Source organism: Triturus cristatus, chromosome 2_2 (genome assembly GCF_964204655.1).
Source record: "Triturus cristatus chromosome 2_2, aTriCri1.1, whole genome shotgun sequence".
NCBI classification, from domain to species: Eukaryota; Metazoa; Chordata; class Amphibia; order Caudata; family Salamandridae; genus Triturus; species Triturus cristatus.
Window position 1 is genome coordinate 1,234,019,049 of NC_140582.1, and position 25,602 is coordinate 1,234,044,650.

Sequence of the window (25,602 nt, forward strand, 5' to 3'; positions counted from 1 at the left end):
TGAGTTAGTAAGCCTATGGGCTACAGTGTCCTGCTCTCCTTCATCTCTATGCTCTATCAAAAAAGGGTTTGTGAAAGAGATTTATGCTGTTGTATTAAAACATCATGAAATTATACGCATATATAATTCTCCTAGCCCCTTTTTTAAGTACAAGATGAAGAATTGGGCCATTGTAGCCCAGTCCTACAGGCTGCATAATATTAGTCATTCCTAAGTGACTCGCTGGCCCTACTGAAGAAAGGCAAACATCTACACTTAGGAAGATATATTGTGGAAAAAGTGCTCCGGGGTCCCCACTTGTGGGTGGGACTATTCAGTGCTCATGACTGTATATGGATATTCCCTACGGGAGAACTGGAGTTACAGATAACAAACTATTTCATCTAGACTGTCCCTTTGTATGATAATGTCAGCTAGGGTTTTGCGGTGCATTGAGACATCATTCTCTGGGTCACCCCTTTATTTACTTAGGTTTCTCAGGATTCCTGTTGAGGATTAAACTTTGTTGAGGGTTAGAGCTTGCATTGTTTAAAAGGGACTATCCAGGGAATACAGGTCAACCCAAAATCCCAGGTGATATCATCAAACAAACATTCATTCATTCTTCTTCATGGTTAGAGATGAGGGACTAAGCAAAAAGAACTTGTTTCTTCCTCTTCTCTGGTTGACTCTTTTAATAACAACAAAATGACTTTATATTATGTTTCTTCGCTACTACTCCATGTAAGACGTCTTCATGATCAGAGAGCTCTGCTCAGGAGGAGCAGCTGAGTAGTTTATATATGATGCATGTTTGACTTTGGGAAGGTCAATGAAATATATAAACGTGTTTTTGTATTTTGGTTCGTTGTATCTGCTGACTGACTGGGGAGCTTAAAGTTAATTTACTGTTTACACAAGTATCTTTTATTAATTTTACTAGAATGACACAACAATTAGACAGATGTTTAAAGGGTCTGGATGAAAGCCAAGACTCAGGAATTTCAACGCCGGACACCACTGTATCCTGAAACGTTAAAGACCTTCTAAGACATCTCGTTCCTGATTGGATGACTGATTTTTCCAAACCTGCTAAGACCCTCTGGGAGAAAGATCATGTTGTTCTGTTGCTCGCTGTATATGCACGAATACTCTGCAGCTGTACAACCTATGCATAATCTTTTTTATTGTTTAATCACATTTTCAAATAAAGGGTAATTGAAGTGTCAACATTTGCCCTCCCCGACTCTTTTTTTTTTTTTTTTTGTTCTGTCTTGAAAGTGCAGCTGTCACCAGATAATTATGTGTGCATCACTAGAGAGGGTCTTTGGCTCCGCCCACATGTTGTGAACCAGGAGTACATGTTTTCATTGAGCAGAAGTTGTGTGCTTCCACCAAACAAGTGCTTGCCGTCCAAGCAGCTGTGATCATTTTGTATCCCGCTGCCTGAGGTTTAACGCATACAAACATGACACTAGAATGTTATTAAAGTGTCTTGAATAACTAAATAATTCATGTTTTTTTTCTCTGGCAGCAGCACAGCTGGGAGGGGGCAGTAATTAAGCTACATGGATTTTTAGGTCTGGCTTGACATTGCAACTGACTTTGCTTCCACACACATACATATCTATCTCCGTGCTATTTACTAGTGGTGCTTAATATAACCGTACAACATTCCTTTAAAGCCAGACCTACTGGAATTACCACTGCTTGTTCACATTTTATCCCGTGCTTAGCATGTCCGGTAGCCTGCATAACTCGTGTTTGCTAAAGATTCCAGGGCACAGTCTCTGCCATGGACATGTGTATCTGGAGGTCTGCACTCTGTTTCTGGTCACAGGCGGTTTAAACCCTGCAGTATCATGAGCTCCACATTTAATCTCAGCTAGTTTTATATGCACAATTCAAACCGAGCAAATAATGCACTGACTGGTCAGAATATCTCATTGCTCACAAACCACGGTTTGTGCAGTGTTCGTAGTTATGAATGGTGGAGTGTTTACTGCACTCAGTGATTACTCGAACCCTCATTTATACTCCGCTGAAGTGCAGACAAAACGGAAAATATAGGTAAAAGGGCCATGTTTACTAGCAAGTGGCGGAGCGTGGCGTTAGCCACCTTGGCTTAACGCCGCACTCCGCCCCTTCCAAAACGCAGGGCTGCACCATATTTACAAGGATACAGTGCAGCCCTGCATTTCCTCCTGCACTGGTGCTAATTATAGCTGCCTAGCGCCAACGCAGACACTATTGCACCATAGTGCAAGGGTGCCTGCGCTGTCCCTTCCTGTACATAAACAATCTGAAATGGCATTTTGAAACTTCTATGAGTGCTGCTTAATGCAGCACAAATAGAAGTTGCAAAACGTTATTTCTTTTATTGATTGTTTATGTGGTCACCTTCCGGCCCATAAACAACCAATGGCCTTTTGCTGTTTCTATGTGTGCTGTACAACGCAGCACACATTAAAACAGCAAAAACGAGGAGAAATGAAACATTTCTCCTTGTTGCGCCTGTTTAGGACTAGGTTTTCCCTGGTCTTAATTTTGGAGCTGCCCCATATTTACGCTGACCTTGTAAATATTGGACAGCATCGATATCAATGGGAGCTGCTGTGCAACGCTCATCGCAACACCCATTGTCCACCCCTTTCACGCTAAGTATAGCGTGAAAGCCTAAGTCGTTCAAGATACTGGTTCTACTGTTTAAAACATTGTACCGCTATTACAAAGGAGAGTAGCTTGGCTCACGAGTAGTGAGTCCGGACAAAACCATAGGATACGATGTTGATTGCATTGGATGTATATTATGCTATAATTCCTGGAAATGTACATGTATGTCCTTGTTCTGGAGACATTGGAAGCAGCGATTAAATAAAAACAAGTTAAAGTTTTGGGAGGAGCCTAGCGCGCAACCAAGATGGCCGCGTAGGTGCGAGGCTCCCGAGGACCTCCGTGACCTCCTACATAAATCCTGACAATATCCTGTCCTAGATGAGGGGACTGTGTTGGTGAGCCAGAGCTGAGGTGTCACCCGTTTTCCGTTTCCGAATCGGACCTCGGACCCGGCGGGAGCACCGATTGAGGTTTGCAGCCTTCTCCACGCCGGCCCCCCGGATTGGAGTTGTGGGGCGATCCGGAGGCAAAGTGAACAACAGCGGCGGGCAGGGCTTGGCGACTCGCGTACCCCGCACTTTCACTTTCGCTTTTGCACCCTCCTTGCTGCCTAGGCGAGGTTGGGTTGCGGAGCGGTGTGCGGTGGTTTGGCCCCGTTGGGGTGCCCTGCCGGCCCGCCGGCTGTGATCCGCCCTGCGGACCTGTGGTTGCCCCCCCCCCGGAGCCCGTGAACCGGATTGTCGGCCCTTTCCGAAGTGATTGGCACGATTTGGGGACTGAAACCATGTCCACAAAACAAGATGGCGACCGGGCAAAGGTGAAATCGACCCGCCGTGGCGCAGCCCATCAGTCTAACAACATGGACCGCTACACCCTCCAGAAGGGATCTCCTGAGGTGCCGCGTAGGTCCCCTGAGGGCCCGACTGATGCTCCTGCTCTGCCCGCGGATCTGACCCTTCGGGATGTCATGGGCACTATCGCCGAGATGAAGGCCTCGGTGGACCAGCGCTTTGACACACTGGCGCAGAAGATTGACTCGGTCCTCGTGGATGTTGGCCTGGTGAGGGCCGATCTATCCAAAACCAACGACCGGGTCGATTCTTTGGCCCACACCACATCGGGCCTCACCACGGATGTGGCGGCCCTCCAAAAGGAGGTGCGCCGGCTTGGCCAGGTGAGCGCCCTGATGGATCGTCGACTGGAGGATTCCGAGGGTCGGGCCCGGAGGAACAATGTCCGCATTGTCGGGGTGCCGGAGGGACGTGAGGAGGCGGCGGCGGACCTATTTGTGGAGGACCTGATTCTCACCCATCTCCAGCCCCGGGGGCTGAGTAAATTCTTCGCGGTGGAACGGGCCCACAGGGTTCCCGGGGGAAGACCTAAGGCCGGAGCCCCTCCGAGGCCTCTCATTGCCCGGATTTTCAACTTTCGGGACAGAGACGCTATCCTGCAAACTTCTAGACTACAAGGACCGGTCAGACTCGACAATATGGACGTAAACTTCTATCCTGATTTCACCCCAGCGGTCCAAAAGCAGAGACTGAGCTTTCTCGGAGTCAAACGTCGTCTACGGGACCTGAACCTCAAGTATGCGATGCTTTTTCCAGCTAAGTTGCAGGTGGATGGCCGCACGCACTTTTTTGATCGTCCCGAAGCGGCCGGGGACTGGTTGGACACTTTGTCCGGGGATCGGGGCCGGGGGGGTGGGGGGGGGCGCGGTTGGAGGGGAGGGCTCGCCGGATCAGGACTGAGGGACTAATAGTATGCCTCGCTCTGGACAACATTGCCGTCACTTTTGACTGTTCGAGTAAGTTCCCCTCCTGTGGAGGTCGTACGGGGTCTCTTGGGGGTTCTCCCTCCTCCTCTGGGGGACTAGTTAGTGTAATCATCTATGGGGCGACAGCCACACTGCACTTTGGGGGGGCTGTTTGGGCTCATGCAGGGGTGCAGGGAGGGGGGAGTTCTGTTGGGATGGGTGGGTTGGGGTGGGGTGTTGTTCGTTTTTACCACAAGGCAAACCCTTTATTGTACTGGTGTTTTTAAGGTGCTCTCCGGGGGACGAATGATGGCTTCTGTATGTGATGGGGGTAGGGACCTGACTTTGTTGTCTTGGAACGTTAATGGACTGGGGGATAGGATCAAGCGAGGTGTGGTCCTGCAATATCTGAAACGAATTTCACCCGATATAGTCTTTCTGCAGGAGACACACCTTATTGGTAATTCTTTTTGTGCCATGAATCGGCGTGGCTACCGTTTGGTGGCCCACTCGGGCTTCACGTCGGGCTCACGGGGGGTGGGCATCATGGTGAAGAACTCGCTCCCGTTGGAAATAGACGAGGTGCGCCATGATGATAGGGGACGTTACACTGTCTTGGTGGGGAGAATGGAGGGCAAAGTAGTTGTCTTTGTATCAGTGTACGTCCCACCAGGATTACAGTCTACCCTTTTTGCAGACCTGGGGCGCCTCCTCCTCGGCCTTCCGGGGGGGCTTCTGGTGGTTGGGGGGGACTTTAATGCGGTGGTTTCTGGGACCGTGGATCGTCACCCCCCTAGGGACCTCCCCCGGGCACAGGCGTGGCTATCCGGCTCCTTAGATACACTGGGATTGGTGGACTGCTGGCGCTTAAAACATCCCACGCAGCTGCAGTACACTTTCCACTCGGGTGCCCATGGTAGCCTCTCACGGCTTGATTATGTCCTTGTCCCTGCGGCCTAAGTTGGGAGGGTAGGAGAGGTGCGCCATTTGGCGCGGGGTATTTCAGATCACTCCCCGCTCCTGTTACACTTTGATGTCTTCCCGAGGGGTGAGGGCAGGGTAGCCCCAATCAATGCCTGGTACCTGCGCGACCCCACTATTCGCGCTGATTTGATTAAATCCTTGCAGCGGTACTTTGATGAGAATGTGGGGTCCGTCCCTTCGGCTATCTCCCTGTGGGAAGCCTTCAAGACAGTTCTTAGAGGGGAGGCCCTCTCCCTTATCTCCCATGCCCGGAGGCGCGAGCAGGAAGAGGTGACCCGGGTGGAGGCCGAAATTGCCGAATTGGAGGGTGATCTAGAGGGTTGGGTGACGGATGCTGCTCTACATGTCCTACAACTTAAGCAGGCGGCCTACAGGGCCCTCGACACGGAGGCGGCCAGGGGCCTCAGTAGAGAGCAACAGGGACGACTGTATGATGTGGGTGATAAGGCTGGTAAATTGATTGCGTGGTTGGATAAAAAGGAGAGAGCGAGTCGTGTGGTCCCGCTGATTGAGAGGATGGATGGTGTGCGTGTCACCGAGCCAGAAGACATTGTCTCTAGTTTCGCGGATTATTTCCGCGAGGTGTATTCCCCGGTTTCTCCCTGCTCGGAGGAGGACTCCCATGCCCTGCTTCGGGATATCGCGCTGCCTTCCCTCTCGGTGGAGGACAGGGTGTCGTTAGATGCCGCTCCCACCTCCGACGAAATTGCCCTCGCCATACGCTCGGTCGCATCCGGCAAGGCCATGGGCCCGAACGGCATCCCTATCGAGTTGTATAAGCTGCGACCGGATGTACTGGCACCCCACCTCCGCGCGATGTTCCTGGCGGCCCACTCGCTGGGCTCCCTCCCGCCTGACCAGCGTCTGGCTACAATCGTGGTGATCCACAAGGAAGGGAGACCTCGAGACCGGGTTACATCCTATCGGCCTATCTCGCTCTTGAATGCAGAGCCCAAAATCCTCGCCAAGGTGCTAGCCAACCGGCTGGTCGGCGTGGTGGGCGAGCTGGTCCACCAGGACCAGTCCGGCTTTATTCCCCATCGCAACACGGCCCTTAATCTGCGGCGCTTGCACGGGGTGCTCGCGCGTGTCCCGTTTGTGCAGGAGCCGGCCATCTTGGTGTCCTTAGACGCCACCATGGCGTTTGACACGCTCGAGTGGCCATACATTTGGGCGATGCTGGCGAAGTTTGTATTTGGCCCGGGGTTCATCAGCTGGGTCAAATTGTTGTATTCGGGCCCATTGGCGCAGGTGGTGGTGAATGGAAGAGTATCGGTCCCATTCGAGCTGGGACGGGGCACGCGACAGGGCTGCCCCTTGTCGCCGCTCCTGTTTGCGCTGGCCTTGGAACCCCTGGCGGAGTGGCTGCGGTGGCATCCTTCCATCCGTGGTCTCCGTTGGACCCCCGAGTATGAGGACCGCGTGTCCCTATACGCTGACGATATCCTTTTGTACCTAGCCTCCCCGCGTAAATCACTGAGTGTCCTGGTTGATGTTTTGCGCTCATTCGGCCGCAACTCCGGCCTTGTCATCAACTGGGCTAAATCATGTGTGTATGTGCTCTCCGGGGAGGCTCCCGTCCTCCCGCGGGGCTGTCCGATCCAGATTGCCTCTCAGGGGTTTCGGTACCTGGGTGTCTATATCACTCTAGACCCGGAGGCCCGCTACGAGCGGAATTTGCTTCCCCCCCTCCAGCGCTTGAAGGAGGACGTCGCGCGCTGGCGGCGCCTGCCGCTTTCGCCGCTCGGCCGGGCGGCGTTGTTTAAGATGATGTCGTTGCCACGCTTCCTGTACGCTCTCCAGAACACTATGGACTTAGTCCCGGCGCGCTACTTCCGTGAGGTGGAGGGTCTACAGCGCCGCCTGTTCTGGGACGGGAGGCCGCGTATTGCCCTGGCGAAGTTGACGCTCCCATGGTACGACGGGGGGATTGCCCTCCCGGATATTAAACGGTATTACTGGGCCTCCCAGCTAGCTGCAATTAACCATGTCCTCTACGGGCCCGCCTTAAACCCGGCATTTGAAATGGACAAGATGCTACTGCCCGGCGGCGACTACAATCGAGCGCTCTACTCTGGCGCGCCCGACCCTCGCCTGACGGGACCTACGCGTGTCATGGTGCGAGTATGGCACGCGGCTAACGCAGCTATGGGGTGGAAGGACCGTTTGACCCGGGCGTCCCCGTTGTACGCGTCTGAGAGGTTGGGCTCCCTGTGGACCTCGAAGGGCTTCGAGAAGTGGGACACGATAGGCATCAGTAAAGTGGGGGATCTCTGGACGAGGGGGGATTTAAAACATTCGAGACGCTGCAGACGGAGTTTCAGCTGCAGGGCAGTGAATACTTTCGATACTTGCAGGTCCGTCACGCACTGGGCTCCGTCTTCCCAGACGTCGCCTCCATCCCCGAGTCTTCCCCCCTGGAGGATAGAGTGCTAGATGGCCACGTTCCGGACAGCACGATCTCCCTTATTTACAAAAAATTGATTAATGACCGCTCGGGCTTGCTGACTGGCCTCCGCGAGGCTTGGGTGGCCGATGGGCTGGAGTTGGACGACGAGGACTGGATTTCCGCGGTGGCCTCTCCGAAGGAGGTGGCCATACCGGCTCGCCTTCGCTTCGTCCAGCTTAAGATACTCCACCGGGTCTACATGACGGGGCCAAGGCTTCTGCGTATGGGCTATGCTGAGGATGGGTTGTGTAAGCGTGGGTGTGGTGCTTTGGCGACCTTTTTGCATATTTTGTGGGAATGCCCGAAGGTGGAGCGATTCTGGCGTGGTGTGCATGAGGTCCTGCGAGTGGTTACGCATGTCGCGCTGCTGCCTGAAGCGAGGAGATGCCTGTTGAATGTGTGGGAACCAACTGACTACTCGGTTCCGCAGACGCGATGGGTGACTCTGGGATATATGATAGCTAAGCGTGACATTGCTCAACTGTGGGGATCCCAGAAGCCCCCGGCGGTGTCGGCCTGGAAAGAACACATGGATTGGTGCATGTTCCGAGAAAAAGTGGTGTATGTGGCGAGGGGTAAGCCTGGGACATGGGTGAAAGTATGGGGCCCCTGGAACGCCTACCGGGGGGGTATCTGCGCGCCACCATTGCTGCCTGCTGCCTCACCAGCCCCGTCCCCTTAGCTGACTCCTTTCCCCGGCCCCGGGCACAGGGTTCCCCCAGTCCTCGATTTGTTCCCCTTCCCCTCTTTAGACTCCTGTGGATGGCTGGGGTCCCCCATTTGGGGAGCACGTGCTGTTACTTTCGATTGCGGGTTGCCTTGCGGGTGTGGTTTTTCTTGTTGTTTGTATAAAATGAAACCGTATTGTGGGGTCTGATTGATGTGGCCCACGACTTTGATACCTCCTGATTCTGCTTCTCTGCAACGCCAAGTGTTATTGAACGTATGTCATATGCTCCTGTCATTCTAGCGGCCGGCCGGAAGGTTGTAGGCCCATACTTGTATATTCTTGAGATTGTAATAAACGGTTTCAAACTTAAAAAAAAAAAAAACAAGTTAAAATTTTTGTTTTAAAAAAGTATAGCGTGAAAGGGAGCCTTATTCACAAGGCAGCGTTAAGCCACATCAAGTGGATTAACGTTGCCTTGTGAATAAGGCGAAGCCCCTAACATCACCACAACGTCAGAAAGAGTGGCGTTGTTGATGATAGGGCCTTGTAAATATGCCCCAAAGTGCTTTTAGGCTCTGCATTTTATCCTCCTATTCAAACCATCGAAGAAGTGGCGTTCCTGCAGAGTGGAAGGTGGTGAAAAAGGGTGGTGAAATTGAGGTTTATTTTCCTCTTTTTATCACACTTTTCCCTCTTTTACTCCCATTTAAACTTGCCTGAGGCAAGGAAGGGTACTCTTCCTATACAAAACCTATGCTAGACTGATGCACACGCCCTAGCTCTATGGCACTAAACTGTGTGCGTAGCGCTTGGCAGCTGATATCAGTGCCGGCACTAGGTAGAGGGGAAGAAAGAGCCATGTCCCTGTAGATATGGCGCTCTCCTGCTCCCTCCCTGTCAAATAATGCAGCACAGCCTCTTTGGTTGCTGCGCTGCGTTGCCTGTACTTTTTGGAAATCTGCCCCTCTGTGTTCGTGTGAGAATGGCTCAGTGCCAGGGAGTTTAAAGTGCAATCCGCAGCCACAGCGGTGAGTGCCATCTGTCTGCAGATGTGGCACTGCCCTGCTCTCTCCTTCTCACACAACACAGCACAGCATTTTGGGCTTTTGCGCTGCGTTGAGTAAGAATTCAGTAAATAGACTCCTCGGTGTCTTTTTCTTAGTACCGTAAATTGTGTGTGATATTCTAAAACAAGTAATTGGGTTTGAATTACCACTGCATTCTCGACCCCTTTAAGGGACTATTAGTAACCCAGAAAGCACGGACACTACACTGACATGTATGTCAAGTGGGGTTGTGTGAGTTACAACAACCTGGACTTTCACGCTCCAGCATTAGTGCAAGTTCAGGCACCCTTGAGTAGGAAGACCAAACCTTGAAGAACTAGGCCAGAGCCATAGTTTACTCAAAATGGTGCCTGATGTGGGCATTTGGATTTCTCTGACCTTCGAGTAGTCTTTGAATAAGCACACACAACAGAACTAGAATTACTAAAACACGGAGGCGACCATAGCAATCATCTTTATCTCCTACAGGGATTAAGGAAGCACCTATGTAGCAAAATGCTCTTTTTGACATGGTAATCCCCAATTTCTGCCTGGTAATTGGTGCAACTTTGACTGAAAGTGTGCTGGGTTCCTGTTGATCAGGTCCTCAGCACCAGATCTCTTTCCCTAAAATTGTACAATTGTTCCCACAATTAGCAAAACTTTGGCACTCACTGTACGTCCCTAGTAACTAGTACCCATGGCATTGGTTACCAAAGAGGGTCCCCAGGGCTGCAGCACTTATTGTGCCACCCAAAGGACTCTTCAGCACCAACACATAGACTGCCACTGCATGCTGCGTGCCCCGGTGCAGAGTAAAACGCCCACTCGACATAACACACCTACTGTGTGCCATGCTAGCAGACACTGCATGCAGTATAGGTAGGTCACCCCTACAGCGGGCCTTAAAAGCCCTAAGGGGGTGCTCTACACTACATGAGGGGACATCTTTGCACGAGCAGAGGTGTCCTGTGAAATCTAAACCCTTTTAAGATATTACCAGTTCTCAGGGAAGCCATTTTAAACTATGTGTGGACCCTGGTCAAAACAAGTTTCGCAGCTACCTGATGGCTTCACTGAAATATGGAATTTTTGGTATCAAACATCTAAAACCCACACTGATGCCAGTGTTGGATTTATTAATATCTGAACCCAGAGGGTACCTTAGAGGTACCCCCTGAAAAGCCACTTTCCTCTAGCGTACTGGGTGTCTGGTCCAGAACAGCCTGCCACAGACATGTTTCAGACCATCTAGCAGGTGAGGGCCCTCCCTCAGAGGTCAGGAAACAAAGCCTGCTCTAACTGGGGTGTTTACACCTCCTCCACACAGGATGACTGGCAATTAGAATTCCAAGGGCCGGCAGCTTCAATGTATACCGCCTTTGTAATGCGGCCCTGTCTCTACCCCAGTCCTGGGAGATGCCAACCCTCCTGTCATGCCACCCATTGGTGCGAGAACAGGTGGGGAAATGAGTATTCAACATAGGCGTGGTGACATTCACCGGTCAGGCACACCCTTAGGTGTCTTGCCTGATGTGACCCACACTTTTAGGAATCTACCATCTTTGTGTTGGCAGGATTTAGGACACTGGGTCAGGGTCATGCCAACTTCCCACAGGAAGTGGTCATGTAGGAGGTGTAGTGACCTTAGGGGCAAGTATCAAGTTGGCTACTGCCCTTCAGTCCCCTAATACACCTAAATTCAGTATTTAGGCAGCCCTCTAAGCACAGGAACTCAGATCAACTTTGGAATTTGAAAAAGAAGAGAACCAGGACCCTGCCGACCCGCAAAAGGGAAGAAAAGAGGAGCAGGAGACTGACCTGACGCCAACCCCACCAGCTTGCTGACTGCTCCAGACAATTCTGGAAAAGTCGACTCTATCCACCTCCAGAAACCCCTGAGGTCATTCAGCATGTCGAAAAAGCCCCAAAGATCTCCCTTGGAGCCGAGGAATGACTCCCCTGCAACTGAATGCACCAACAACGATGACCAGTACACTGCACCTGCTGCCCACAGCAAATGCCCAGCAGCAGCTGCCCAGGAGAAGGTCACCACACTCCAAAAGTCCCACAGCGTCTTCCTGCCAAGCCTGAGTCCAGCTGTGCCATACCCAGAGTAACAACGGCATGCCACAACCAAGGCTTGTTTCTGAGTCCAGCCCAGACTCCAACTCACCCAACCGAGAGCCAATCGACAAGGATCATCCGCATCGAAGAGATAGCCTCAAGAGTGACTCCACTGCCCAGTTGTTGACCAATCTGTTGACCAGACCAAAGGAGGCAATTTGTCACACGTGTCTAACGAGCCCAAAGACCCTGCACACGAGCCACCCGGCCCGTATTCCAGTTGGTGCCCCTTGTTGTTGAGATGCTCCTGCACTGAACCTCCCATTGGGAGCTCCCGGACATGTCTCTGAGTCCCCTTTTTCCGTGCTCTTCCAAATGGCCCCTGCTTCATCCAAGCGATTTTTGTGCACAATGACTAGCTCCTCTTCCAGGTAGGGCACTGGTCTCTGACTCTCTTCGACAACAAGACCAAAGTAGGTCCACCAAGAACGCACAACAAATATAAGTGTTCTATTGTGCCATTTTCCTCCCATGGGATAAGATTGTGCACAAGTGTGAACCGTGTTTCTAACCTGCAAAAGATACTTAAAATGATTCTATTGAAAAGCACTTACCTGTACTGAGTTGCTAAAACAGATTAGCTACATATTTTTCTAAATTGGTGTGTTTCCTTTTTGAGTGTGTGTCTCACTTATTGACTTGGTGAATGCAGTGAATATCCTAACACCCTTCACTGATATGCCTATGGCTGCTTGACCACAGCTACTCCTAGAAAGAGCACCTTGGGATTGCTAGAGTAACCCCTGTCAACTCAAAAGGGATACCTGGACTCTGTGCACACTATACCTTGTTTTGGTATAGTAGATACAGAGCCAACTTCCTACAATCTATCCCTGTAACTTTGTCACGCTTAACTCTTAAAAAGTTGTTTCCCATCTATGGTTTACTGTGTTTTTCGAATCTCTTGTTTACGGAATTACTTCACATAAATAGTGGCTTCAGTCCAGCTGAGGTAGCATAAAACTACCAAGAGGCAGATACACATGTCAAGAATAGAGGTCTCCTGGATGTAGGGGGGGACAGTTACATTTGTAACAGCAGCACATGCTGCATATGTCTTTGAAACATTTTACTTATGTGTGGAGTTTGAGGTTATAAATGCTGCCTCAGGGCAGCGCTACAGTCTTATAACTGGCACCCCCGCACATTTTAGGGCATACTGTTGTACGGTTCCTACTTACTCAGTAAGACTTAATTTGGGCAACATAAGCGTCATACTACGTGGGACTGAGCCCACGCATACCATTAGAATATGTTGACGCACTACCGGACTAGCTCACAGTGCACCATCGAGACCCCTAACCTGACAGGGAGCACAGGATGGTGTCTACAACGCTAAAACATGACAACCCTAAATCCCCCAAGGAAATTGTGGAAACAGATCTTACTCTTTCATTAGTAACTCAGGTATGCCCAAAGGAGGATACAAGAAGTACACGGATTGGCGTTTCAAATACTTATTGAAGCAACTAGGCTCTTGTATAAAATACGTGTGCTGCAATGATTAATGGATGGAAAGAAAATAGTGTAACCAGAATTACAAGGATGGTAAAGAATATGGACAATTCGACCATTGTAATATTGCAATGAATATATGGATACATATAACTGTATACTCCTACTTAGCGCTGCTTCCTATCTTAGTAAGCATGGGTTATACTAATCTGCCATATCCCTTAGTGTGGTCTAACTCCCCTTTTACCTGCTGGAGGATGTCATCAGGTAGCCAGTCTTGAAACAGGTGGCTGACCTTCTCAGGATGGTGTTTGGAATTCAGCTCAATCAATCAATCAATCAGGTGGCTTGTAAAGTGCGACTACTCACCCGTAATGGTCTCAAGGCGCTGGAGGGGTGTACTGCTAGTCCGTCAAAGGCACTGCAGTTCAGTCGTAGAGCCAGGCCTTAAGGTCCTTCCTGATTCGAGGCAGTGATGAGGACTGCCTGAGGTGGAGAGGCAGGGTGTTCCAGGTCTTTGCTGCCAGGTAGAAGGACCTTCCTCTGGACGCGGTCTTGCGGATACGTGGGACGGTAGCCAGGGCCAGTTGGGCAAAGAGGTGGTCTGTGGTGGGTGCATGGAATGTGAGGCGGTGGTTAAGAAACGCAGGTCCTGCATCCTTTAGAGCTTCGTAGGCGTGTATAGGGAGCTTGAAGGTGATTCTTTTGTTGACTGGGAGTTAGCTGAATTCCAGCTGGGCTAGAATTCAGGCACGGGGCGACCTTAGACAATCCATCGCGATGCTCCTCTGTCTAAACAAACTCATAGCACATTTATATAATAAACTGCACTCTTTCATTCCATGCCTGAGTCCTGGCCCTGTTATCATTGTTTATCCTATCCTTCCAGAGCTGTCGCCAAACGGACAACAACATTTTGTGCAGTGTACTTGTACAGAATGTTCTAAATACTGATATTGTGCCTACCAAGAAGTGTAACTGTAGGCAAAAACATTTCTTAGTTCATTATCCCATGAGACCACGCAATCAAATGTGTGCTAAAAGTCATCTCTTAAAAATATTTAAACCTTAAATGTGAACATGTAAAATGGAAGTGTTTGTGCCCGAGGCTCATGCCACCTCACGACAATACAAGTACCTGGAGATTCCTTTGACTTACCAGGATTGGTTTGCTGTTGAGTTTCCACAAACACATTGGCATGTTAGATTGGTTCCCCTCAATAATGAGGGTACTACATGACCAGTTCTAGCTGGAGACGCACCCTTTCCACGTTCTAAGAATCTACCACTCGCTGACGTCGTAGGGATCCTAAATTACACAGTCTCCTTATACAGGAAATTAATTCAATATATGCTACAAACCATGGACACAAGAGCAGCACTAGCAACACCAGAAGTACAGGGGCAGGTTGCTGTAGAAAAAGTCAGTCCACAGACGATAAACACTATTATGAGAAAGATGCCCAAGACGTGTGATGAAATTACCTTCTGGATTGACCACAAAACTTAACAGTTGGAAGTGGTTTACCCTCACACAACACCTCAAGACAAACATAGAATACAGAATACGGGCCTAATTTAGATCTTATAATCATAATAGTGGCATTTGTAAAGCGCAACAGCTACATCAAGCAGAGGTGTCCCGGCGCTGAGCGGAGATCAGGTACGGAAACTGGGCCAGGAGCTAGGTCTTCAAGATCTTCCTGAACTCAAGTTCATTTTCAACCAAATGCATCTGCGATGGCAAAGAATTCCATAGCCTGGCAGTCTCACTATAAAGAATCTTCCTCCCATTCGGGACTTAGAATAGCGAGGTGCACAAAGCAGGTGCTGGGAGTTTGATCTAAGTGTACGTTTAGGTTGGTATAGGCACAGCCGATGTCTGAGATAACTAGGTCCTTTGTTACGTAGGGCACAAAAGGCTAGGGTCAAGGACTTGAACTCGATCCTTTTTGCATCTGGGAGCGAGTGCAGTTGCCTAATATGCGGGTAGGTGTGGTGACGGAACGGCACCCGTCTGATGAGTCTCGCTGCCGCGTTTTGTACCATCTGGAGTATGTGGATCAGATATGAAGGCAGCCCAATGTACAAACTGTTCGCATAGTCCAGCTGAGCGGTCACATTAGCATGGACTACGACCCTGTGGCTTTTCTTCGGTAGGAGGTGCAGGAATTTCCTTAAGCTTCTTAGTTTCCCGATGCAAGATGAAGAGATGTGCTGGACTTACGTTACAAAGGATAGGTCAGAGTCCCACTTAAAACCCAAATTACGTCGTCGAGTTGACGGAGTCCATCTCGTCGTATTTAGATGTCTGCTGGCTGAACCACTGTCCACATTGGTAGACTGTTTACTGTTGCGTAAGCGGTGCACCTCCTACGATGCGGCAGTCTCCTCCGCTGGCTAACAGTACTCTGTCGCCGTCAGGCCAGCGGTATTGTGGCTAGCCTATTCATATGTCCCTGTTGTGCTGGCATTGTCCTAGCGGCAGTATGCGCCCCTGGTGAAGTAATCCTTATTGATGTGTCAATACACAAGTCGTGTTTGCTTGAAAAAACATATGTAAGTAATGTGTTATGTCCCTTTTGGTTATATACTGCATTATATTGAACAACATACACATACTATCAAATGCACACCCACCGGCACTACAAGTCCAAGCACAATTACAACAATATTTTTAGGTCTCGCGTAGACAGCGCATGCGCTGTCGCAAGACCTATAGTAAACACAATAATCAGGGTAATTTCTCCTGTTGCTTGCCATTGGTTGATTCTGGCATTGCTCTTCTTATCTTGCTTACTGTTGGCTGTTGATTGGATACTTCACTTCCGTTTTTGTAGGAAGCAGCACCGACCAACTACAGTTTCCCTACACTGTGAGTGTTTATATATTATATTGGGGACTACTTCTTTTTAGGTCAAGCATCACACACACTCGTGCATACAACCCTTTTACGAGCGCTGCGCAGCTCATGGTTTCATTGTTTCCTCCTTCATGCTCTGAACTCTCACTCCCCCCTCCTTTCTCCCCCTCTCTCCTTGTTAAAGTATGCCGCAATCCAATGTTTACATTAGTTACATGAATACGATCTGAGAATTTAGCAGGCGTTCTTCATCCTTAAAATTTTGTGAATATTGCGTGACGTACAGTTTGGCAGCACACAGCGGTTCTTAATCGTAAATTAAGGAGCTTGGTGTAATTTAAGACCATGCTTTCGACTGTTCTTGTAGTGTTAGAAAGCAGTGAGGAAGTATTCTGTGACAGGTGCAGATTCCAAAGTGGTGAACACCGTAAAATTCCCTGGTATTATTAACAGAGCTTCTGAGCTGCCTTCAAAAATGAGTCAGCCACCCGCTGTGTAAAACTAGTAAGGCATTATGTTTGTCATAAATTGCCTAATTGTTTGAAGGCGGGCTTCTCATTTTCACCTGACGCCCGCTATTTTTTTTTGTTTTTAAAATAACATTTTCACACTAAACATCACGAGTCGTTGTCAGACGCGAAGAGGAGCGGTCACGAGAGAGCCTGATGGCCCGTGGAGTTAGTTTGGTTGGTTAGCGCCCCCCACCTTTCTCTGGGGTGGGCTTCTCATGAAGCAGTGACGCTATGCTGCCCTTAGACATTTGCAGTGCAGCATGTGATGGTGAGCTCGTGGAAGACGTGTCATGTGCCTGGTGCGAGAGGAATGGCCGGAGAGGCGACCAGAGCTGTGTCGGTTCTCAGACAAAAGCAATGACCCACTGATCTATTTAAATTATATGCGCTTTGTGATCTGCTGTTGCAGGTTCTTTGCAGTAGGCATATTAACCATCTGCGCTACCCTACCATGACTCAAAACTTCCACTAGACAAACCTCCGATCTTTCTGTAGGAAGAAAATTAATCAAGGAGTTGTCTTGACATTTTAATTGAGGGCTGAAAATTGCTGGAGGCCAGGAACGCTGGCAGAAGGTGCTTTTAAAACTATTATATACTTGCAAACACGACGCCCCCACCTAAAGGCATCGCCCGGTGCGGTCGCACCGGTCGCACCGCCCTAGAGCCGGCCCTGGATTGATCCTGTTCTGGGATAGGGTTACCCTTATCCTTGGGTTCTACTTATTTGTTATGGAACCCAGATGTCTGTCTTGTGCTGCTAAGGCTCCGGTTTTTAAAAGGCCATGGCACTTCTTGGTATGCTTGGTTAGGGTCTAGATCCTTACAGGACATTCTATCTTCATATTGGGACTTACTGGTGGCTTTAAAAATTCCATCCCTCCTGCTAGTTCGGATGGAGCTGGAAACTTACACAGCATTATATATACATCATTCTTTTTATTTTAATTTGGTAGCATTACATTTGAATGATTAATTAATTGAACACAATTCAAATATGGGTTAGCAATGTAAAATGTGTTGCTGTTCCTTTCGAAACTGGTGCATAAAGGGGATTTCATGTAGAAAAAAAGAATGCCACATGCTAGGAACGCATTATATTTCCTTATACCCTGCTGCCGAGGGCAGTACCGGTTATTAAAGCCCTTCTACCTCAATCATACCCCCCAGCTGTTTGCTGTTCTGTACACGTGATTATCTAAGATTCTCCACTTAACCGACTCTTTTCCGTTACGTTTGAGGTAAATATGACCCCTTTCAATTTTTGTCTTGTTGTTCGATCCATTTCGATGCCTGATAAAGCCAGTGCAACAGTAATCAGTAATCAGTCTGTTAAGAGGACACTTCACCAGTTTCTAGTAAAAATGCTTCAAAGAGTCAGCGATCGTTGTTTTTTTTTTAAACCTCTGGCGAATTATCATCTCCACACTCTCATCCAAGACCCTCTAGAAAAATTTAACCAGCTCAAACTGGTTTAAATGTGACATTTTTGAAAGAATAATCAGTCCTAGTAAATAACCTGTTTATCAACCTGTTTAAACGAATTGTCACTTTTTTTCTCCCACACTTGGCTTAGAAATGTCTGTATCACACTATGTTCTACTGCAAACATACTTTGATTACTTAATATCACCAAAGTTGTCTACATTTTATGAAGAGTCCATTTTGTGCTCCCCCTTATCCCTTAAAAAAGTACAGTTTATTTGTGAAATTCCTTAAACATTATTAAGTAGTTGATGATTCTCATATGTGCTGTTGGAAAATATCTGAGATATTGCAGCTTTAGGATCTGACCAAAATGATTTTCCTCCATGGTTTTCAGGCAAAATCTTTCTAGGCGTCTGCGTAACTTTAAACTGAGTAACAGTATGCCACTTTTGGAGCAATCCGTGATACATCTCTGCTGTGCCCAAAAGGGAGTAAAACAAAATAAAATAATTTCTCCCTTGGGGATCACAGTGCTCTAGAGAAGGTTTGTCTCGGGTTACCCGCTCTCAGGGCCGGAAAAAGGGTTTACTGGTCTGTTCAGCGAAACTTTCCAGACCCCACCAACGGGCATTTGCAATGCAATAGGTCTCGCATTTTAGAAAGTTAGACCTATTGGTTTTGCAAATAACAATGCCTTTTATTATTGCAGGTTTTTTAAACACAAATAAAAGGCATTGTCATTTACAATGCCAATAGCTCAAAATCTCGCAATTGCGAGACCTATTGCATTGCAAATGCTTGTTTTTAAGTGTTAATGCAGGTGTGTTCATCTTAAATTGAAAAATGAAAAAATAGCATGTAAGACCAATCCAAAAATACATGAGGATACAGCAATTGTCAACACACGATTCATAGTTAGACAATTGTAAAAGTAGCTTACCTTAAATTCCGGCGACGACGGAGTCGTTTGACATCGTAGTGAAGTCGGAGCAGCAAAGGAGGGACCTGAATGATGGGGTACAAGATGGAAACAGAAGTAGAAAACAGAAAAAAAGGCATGTTTTTACCTCATTTACTTCGATTCCACCAACTCAAAGTAGGAGGTATTCTCGCCACAGTTGCCTTGTTTGAAGGGCACATTGTGATTAGCCCGACAGTCATCTTGTCTGAACTCCCACTGACAGCCGATTCAGCCTATGACGCGGGTGAAAATTCCTGGCGTAGTCAGTGGGACTCTGACGATCTATCATCCATGGACCCACCAACATCGAAATAGAGCGGACTGGCCGCCAAGTAGGCGGGCGGTGAATCAGTCAAAAAGGTGACTGCGGGACCATTACCGCCATGATCTAAATCAGACCCTATGTGTCTTCCTTTTGGAATGATGCCACCCGAAGAGGAGTGCAACACCTGGGGAAGTACATTTGCATGCATTTACACTAACGTACATATCACGCCCTTGTAATCACAATAAGTACAAAATGCGGACAGGGCTGCAACGGCACTCTGGACTTAGGCATGAAGTTAATGGGACATGTTCTATAGTTTCCTCCATCATCCTAATCAACATAAAGGGAGAAGCGCTGGCTCGGGCCACACACCAGAGGCTTGCAGCACTTCCAGCTCAAGATTGTGAATGGGAATTATCAAGAATAGTATCTGAAATTTACACCTCTGTGTAACATGATGCTTTGGGTACACAAGCCATTAAACCCCATTTAAAACCTAACAGAGACAAGGATGATTCTGTTAAGGAAGAATCTGTAACAGAAGGTAAGATTAAACAGATGAGGAGAGGGAAAATTAGAATTGGATTTCCAGTGACTCTGGAGTCCAGCCACGGGAGTTATAAATTAAGGGACCACAATAAAATCAAAAAGACAGAACAGCATTAGTAGTCTGATAGCTGCTCTTCCTGTTCTTTTCAGGACTCTGACAATAAATGATGAGAGAGTGGGCATCGGACAGGATACTTAAGAAAAGAAGAGTATAGCTAGCAAAATGATGAGACAGAACAAGAGACTGAGATCAGAGTAAAGAGGGAAGAGAAAGGTTCAGACTCGAAAACTGAATACAAAAGGAAAAGTTGCCTAACTTTCCAAGAAACATGTAATATCCGCAATAGATACTTCTGAGGAGCGGGACTTGGACAAGAGCGATTCCAGACCGCAGTCAGCAATGCTGAAGTACTAATAGTGCATCAGACTCTCCAGCAGGTTCTGGCAGTGAGACCAACTCATGATCTCATACAGACTGAGACTTCAGGTAGACATATAAATCTTCCCGATAGGGTTTATAATTTAGATAAATAAATTGAGCAACAGATACCACGCATAATTAAAGCAGTTTTCTTGCTTATTTATCTGAAGATTAGGACATCGTATTAGCAGAAGGTGACTGGCCCCTAGTCTTCATTATGGAAGCACCCCTTGGAAAGGAGATAATAGGAGGAGCTTTTTTCTCCATAGTACCGGAGGACAACAGTGAAATTTATACCAGAGAGTGAGCTGTTTAACACACTCCAGCTTCATACAGAAATCAAGTGGGGTAGGATAAACGCTCTATTTCATGTGTCATTCCCTTACACACAAAGCCCCGAGCACAGATTCACTATTTCTTGAAGCCAGAGCAAAGCGCAAATTAAAAGCAATACTACATTGTTAGAATTTTTGGTTGAGAAGCTTGTTAACCCTTCTGAACCACAAAAGAAACTAAATTAGCCTGTGCTTAATTAGTTTGTTACTTGGCACTCAAGTTGTCAGGCTTAACTTAGAAGCACTGTTTTAAGTATTTATGCAGCACATACACAGTAATATAAAGACAAACATTTGCAATGCAATAGGTCTCGCATTATAAAAGTGTGAGCAGTTGGCATTGCTAATAATAATGCAACACTAGCTATTGCCATTGTAAATGAAATTGGCATTTATTTATGTGTTTGTTTTACAGAATAGATTAAAAAGGCATTGTCATGAACAATGCCAATAGCTTAAACTTTTGCAAATGCGAGACCTATTGCATTGCAAATGCTTGTTTCAGTACTGCAGGCTTTTTAAAAGTTTTAGTCACTACTCAAAATGAAATCCATTTTATCAGCGTTGCCAGTGCTCCTTTATATTTAATGCCATAAATGAAACACAATGTTCTAAGCAGATTGCTAAATGCATCTCCAGCCCCGATCACAATGTCTCACTTCATGCTGGACAGTGGGCACCCTGTTTTAATGCAGCACCAAGATGGGGTGAACTAATGCACAGACTGAGGTCTGTCAGCCTCCAAGGCTCAAAGCATTCCTTGCAACAGTCCGCTGTGTCAAGGTATTGCCATGTGTACAGCACACACTCTGCAACAGCAAGTGGTTTCAAAGTTGGGGGTGACTTCCCAAACTTTCCCGAGGTGTTCATCGTGTTTGGTGACAGCGTATTTATGCTGACAGCCCCCAATACTTTTGTGGTTGTGTGTTGTGTGTGTGTGGTTGGGTGTGTGTGTGGTTGGGTGTGTGTGTGGTTAGGTGTGTGTGTGGTTGTGTGTGTGCGTGGTTGTGGCTGTGTGTGTGGTTGTGTGTATGTGGTTGTGTGTGTGGTTGTTTGTGTGGTTGTGGTTGTTTGTGTGGTTGTGTGTGTTGTTGGTTGTGTGTGTGTGTTTGTGTGTGTGGTTGTGTTTGTGGTTGTGTTTGTGGTTTCGTGTGTGGTTGTGTGTGTGGTGTGGTTGTGGTTGTGTGTGTGTGGTGTGTGTGGTTGTGTGTGTTGTGTGTGTGGTTGTGTGTGTGTGGTGTGTGTGGTTGTGTTTGTGGTTGTGTGTGGTTGGGTGTGTGGTTGTGTGTGTGGTTGTGTGTGTGGTTGTGTGTGTGTGGTTGTGTGTGTGTGGTTGTGTGTGTGTGGTTGTGTGTGTGGTTGTGTGTGTGTGGCTGTGTGTGTGTGTGGCTGTGTGTGTGTGGTTGTAGTTGTTTGTGTGGTTGTGTGTTTGTGTGTTTGTGGCTGTGTATGTCTGTGTGTTTGTGGTTGTGGTTGTTTGTGGTTCTGTGTGTGTGGTTGTGTGTGTGTGGTTGTGTATGTGTAGTCGTGTGTATGTGGTGTGTATGTGTGATTGTGTGTGTGGTCATGTGTGTGGTTGTGTGTGTTGTGTGTGTTGTGTGTGTGGTTGTGTGTGTGTAGTGTGTGTGTGTTGTTGTGTTTGTGGTTGTGTGTGTGTTGTTTTGTGTATGTGGTTGTGTCTGTGGTTGTGTGTGTGTGTGTGTGGTTGTTTGTGTGGTTGTGGTTGTTTGTGTGGTTGAGTGTGTGTTGTGAGTGTGTGTGGTTGGTTGTGTGTGTTGTGTTTGTGGTTGTGTGGGTGGTTGTGTGTGGGGTTGTGTTTGTGGTTGTGTGTGTGGTTGTGTGTGCGGTGTGTATGGTTGTGGTTGTGTGTGTGGTTGAGTGTGTTGTTGTGTGTGTTGTGTTTTGTGTGTGGTTGTGTGTGCGGTTGTGTGAGTGTGGTTGTGTAAGGTTGTGTGTGTGTGTTTGTGGCTGTGTGTGTCTCCACTGGACCCAGTACCCCCTAAAATCTGGAAAGAATTCGAAGCAGAACTCTTCCCCCCCGCTCCATCTAATTTGTCAGCAATCCTTGCTGACCGGTACTGTCCCCGCCCACTGGAAACGAGCGCTAGTCTCCCCTTTGCTGAAGAAACCTTCCCTGGACCCTGACTGCTCAAAAAGTTACAGGCCCATCTCACTGCTGCCGTTCCCTGCCAAGATAGTGGAACGGGTGGTCAGTAACACCCTTTCCAATCACCTGGAACATCATCTACTATTGGATGGGGACCAATTCGGATTCCGGCCTGCTCATGGAACCGAAACTGCCCTTATTATCACCATGAACGAACTTCAAAGGCGAGCAGACAGAAGTCAGGCATAATTTTTGATACTGCTCGATATGTCTGCCGCCTTTGACACGGTGAATCACAAGATCTTACTGAGACGCCTATGGGAGGCAGGAGTGAGGGATACGGCACTGCATTGGTTCCACTCTTTTTTGCAGGACAGGCAACAAGCAGTATCTCTACCTCCTTTCCAATCTGCTTTCTCCCCGGTAACGCACGGAGTCCCACAGGGCTCTGCCATTAGCCCAATACTGTTTAATATTTAACTCAGGCCACTTATTCTTCTGATCAAAAGCTTCGGCATCAAAACCATTAATTACGCTGATGACACGCAGATGATCCTTTCCTTGGAAGGAGAGGACTATATCTCCATAGAGATCCTACACAATTGCCTGCGGGAGACACCAAGGTGGCTGAAGAATAATTCACTTCAGTTCAATGCAGGGAAAACCGAGGTGCTTTTTAACAGTGGCTCGAGGATCCCCCGTCCGTTCCCTAGCAACTTCTGGCCCCCGGAAACAGCTTCTAATGTACAGCCTGCAGACTCTGTCCGCAACTTAGGGGTCATGCTTGACCACAAGCTCAGCATGGAGACCCATGTTCAGAAAACCTCTGCCTGCTGCTATGCCATTCTGCGCTCTTTAAGGAAAGTTCTGCCCCTCCTACCCACCCAGGCTCGCGCCCAAGTAGTTAGATGCACTATCCTGAGCAGGCTGGACGTCGTTTGAGGTTACCGCCGCTAGACTCTGGAACACCCTCCCCACCGAGATCAGACATACCGATGAACTCCTACCTTTCAGAAAAAAGGTTAAAACTTGGCTCTTCCCGGGCTAGCCCAAGTCCCCTCTGTTCCACCCCCCTATCCTCCTCAGACTCTGTCAGCGCCAGGATGCCTGCAATGGCGACAGTTTGCGCTTTACAAATTCTTTAAAAAATAAATAAATTCTTGAAAACAGCAATATGAATGTATGTTGTGTCTAAGTGCCGAGCTACGTTTGCTAACCGATCACACGAACACCGGGAACAGTGTTGTTTGACCTTGTAAAAGATGTTCAGACAATCTGAAACAATAACAAAAACATGCGCAGTGCTTTTCCAAAATAATATTGTGGCATAAAAATCAACATGCCAAACGTAACGTGTGCAAGGCAAAGTTGCCTAAATGTGCAAGCAAACTAAAATACAAGCAAACAAAGGAAACACACAACAAGAGCATGAAACAGAGTCTCAACGTACAATGGTTTTGGCCGTAATTTTATATATTTCACAAACCGTTATAAAGCAATTTGTACATTCTTTTAGAAATGAAATTCTGGGCCTAGTTACAGGGCGGAGGATTTGACTACCTGATAAGGAGCGCAGGTGGGTCTCGACCATGTGTGGACATAATGCCGGGCCAGTGGATACGTGTCAAGATGTCCGGCATGGGGAGCGCGTGATCACTGTGTGTAGTGTACATGTTGTATTCTGATTGGCTCAGCGTTCCCAACTTAGGGGCCGATTAAGATTGTGGAAGAACCCCCACCGTCAGTACAGCGGTGGCGGTCCTTCCACCATAGGATCGCGATTTTGGCCCGCCACATTACGATGGCGGGGGGAAATCGCTTCTGAACTGCGGCGGACGCAAAGATTGTCCGCCACGGAACCGCCACAGGCAATTGTTTCGATTGCCTGGCAGAGTGGTCTGCATCACTGAAATGGTGGCGCTGCCTAGCAGGCACAGTCCGCCAAATTACGATGCTGTCTCCAGCCAGCCTTTCCTTGGCTGGTAAACCACCATTGAAAGGCTGGTGGAGATTGGTTTTGGGGGCCCGTTGCAGGCCCCCCTTGTGTTGGGGGGAGGTGTGGATGCACTGGGGGGTTACCCATGGTACGTAGTGCAGTGAAATGCACAACATGCTATTTTAACATCGTGGCAGGTGCTGCTGTCAGCAGCACCCGCTGCAATATTAAAATGCAAAATGCAACCACCATGGTAGTGGTTGCATCCTACTTGGGTGTGCAGGACCGCCGCATGTATTGCGAACGGTCCCGGTCTCTACCACGATGGCGGACGTACTCCTGTCCATCCGCCATCGTAATCGGCCCCTTAGTGTGGCAACTGACTTTATGGTGTTTTGTGAATGCGCACCCCTCCTGTGAAAACATGTTTTATTGGGGCCAATCTCTTCGGCCTTTGTGGTGTCACTGCCAAGGTCACAGGGCCTGCCTGACCACGTATTTCTGACTCGGGGTTGATGGGGAGCTCATATCGGGTGGATATGACAATAGTGATGCAAGCTCGTTGTTATAGTACATATATCATGACATACATCGGCATGGAATTTATCAATGTTAACACAGTAATTACCACAATTGGACCCATGGGAAGAGCAGACCTCCTAGGTAGGGAAAACCCACATGGGGAGTCTTTGCAGGGAATACATATGTGTAGCTGCCCTGCCTTTTACCTACCCCTCAGGGCTTACCCTAGGGGTGCCTGAGTTGTGGTAAAAGGCGCACTCAGGGTTGGCTCATGGTTTGAAATGCCTACCTGAGCCCAAGTGCAACTATGTATACCTAGGCCTGACAATAGTAGGCCTGAGTAACGTTTGAAAGGCTATTCTGGTGGGTGGCACAATCAGCGTCACGGCCCACTAGTAGCCAGTGCAGTTACTGCCCTGGGTATGTGGTATACCTGTTTACAGGGCAATCACAAGTACAACACCTAAACCAATCAGGTAAGCGCCACTTCCCAGCATGTGTAGGAAGGGCGCACATGCTTTCACACTGCATTAAAGTGGGAACGGGCCTAGAGTCCTAAGGCCACCAAAAGAGAATCAGCAAAAATTAGGAGGAAGAAAAACAGAAAGTTGTATGGATG

General features: G+C 48.2%; 1 protein-coding gene across 1 annotated transcript in view; it reads left to right on the forward strand.

The window, feature by feature from the left end:
* The window catches only part of LOC146863472 (uncharacterized), a 96,197-nt gene extending 94,988 nt beyond the window's left edge, over positions 1-1,209 (forward strand). The window contains exon 4 of the mRNA XM_085642896.1: positions 923-1,209. The gene's annotated coding sequence lies outside the window, so the exon portion shown is untranslated. The remainder of the gene's footprint in view (positions 1-922) is intronic.
* The last annotated feature ends 24,393 nt before the right edge of the window (positions 1,210-25,602 follow it).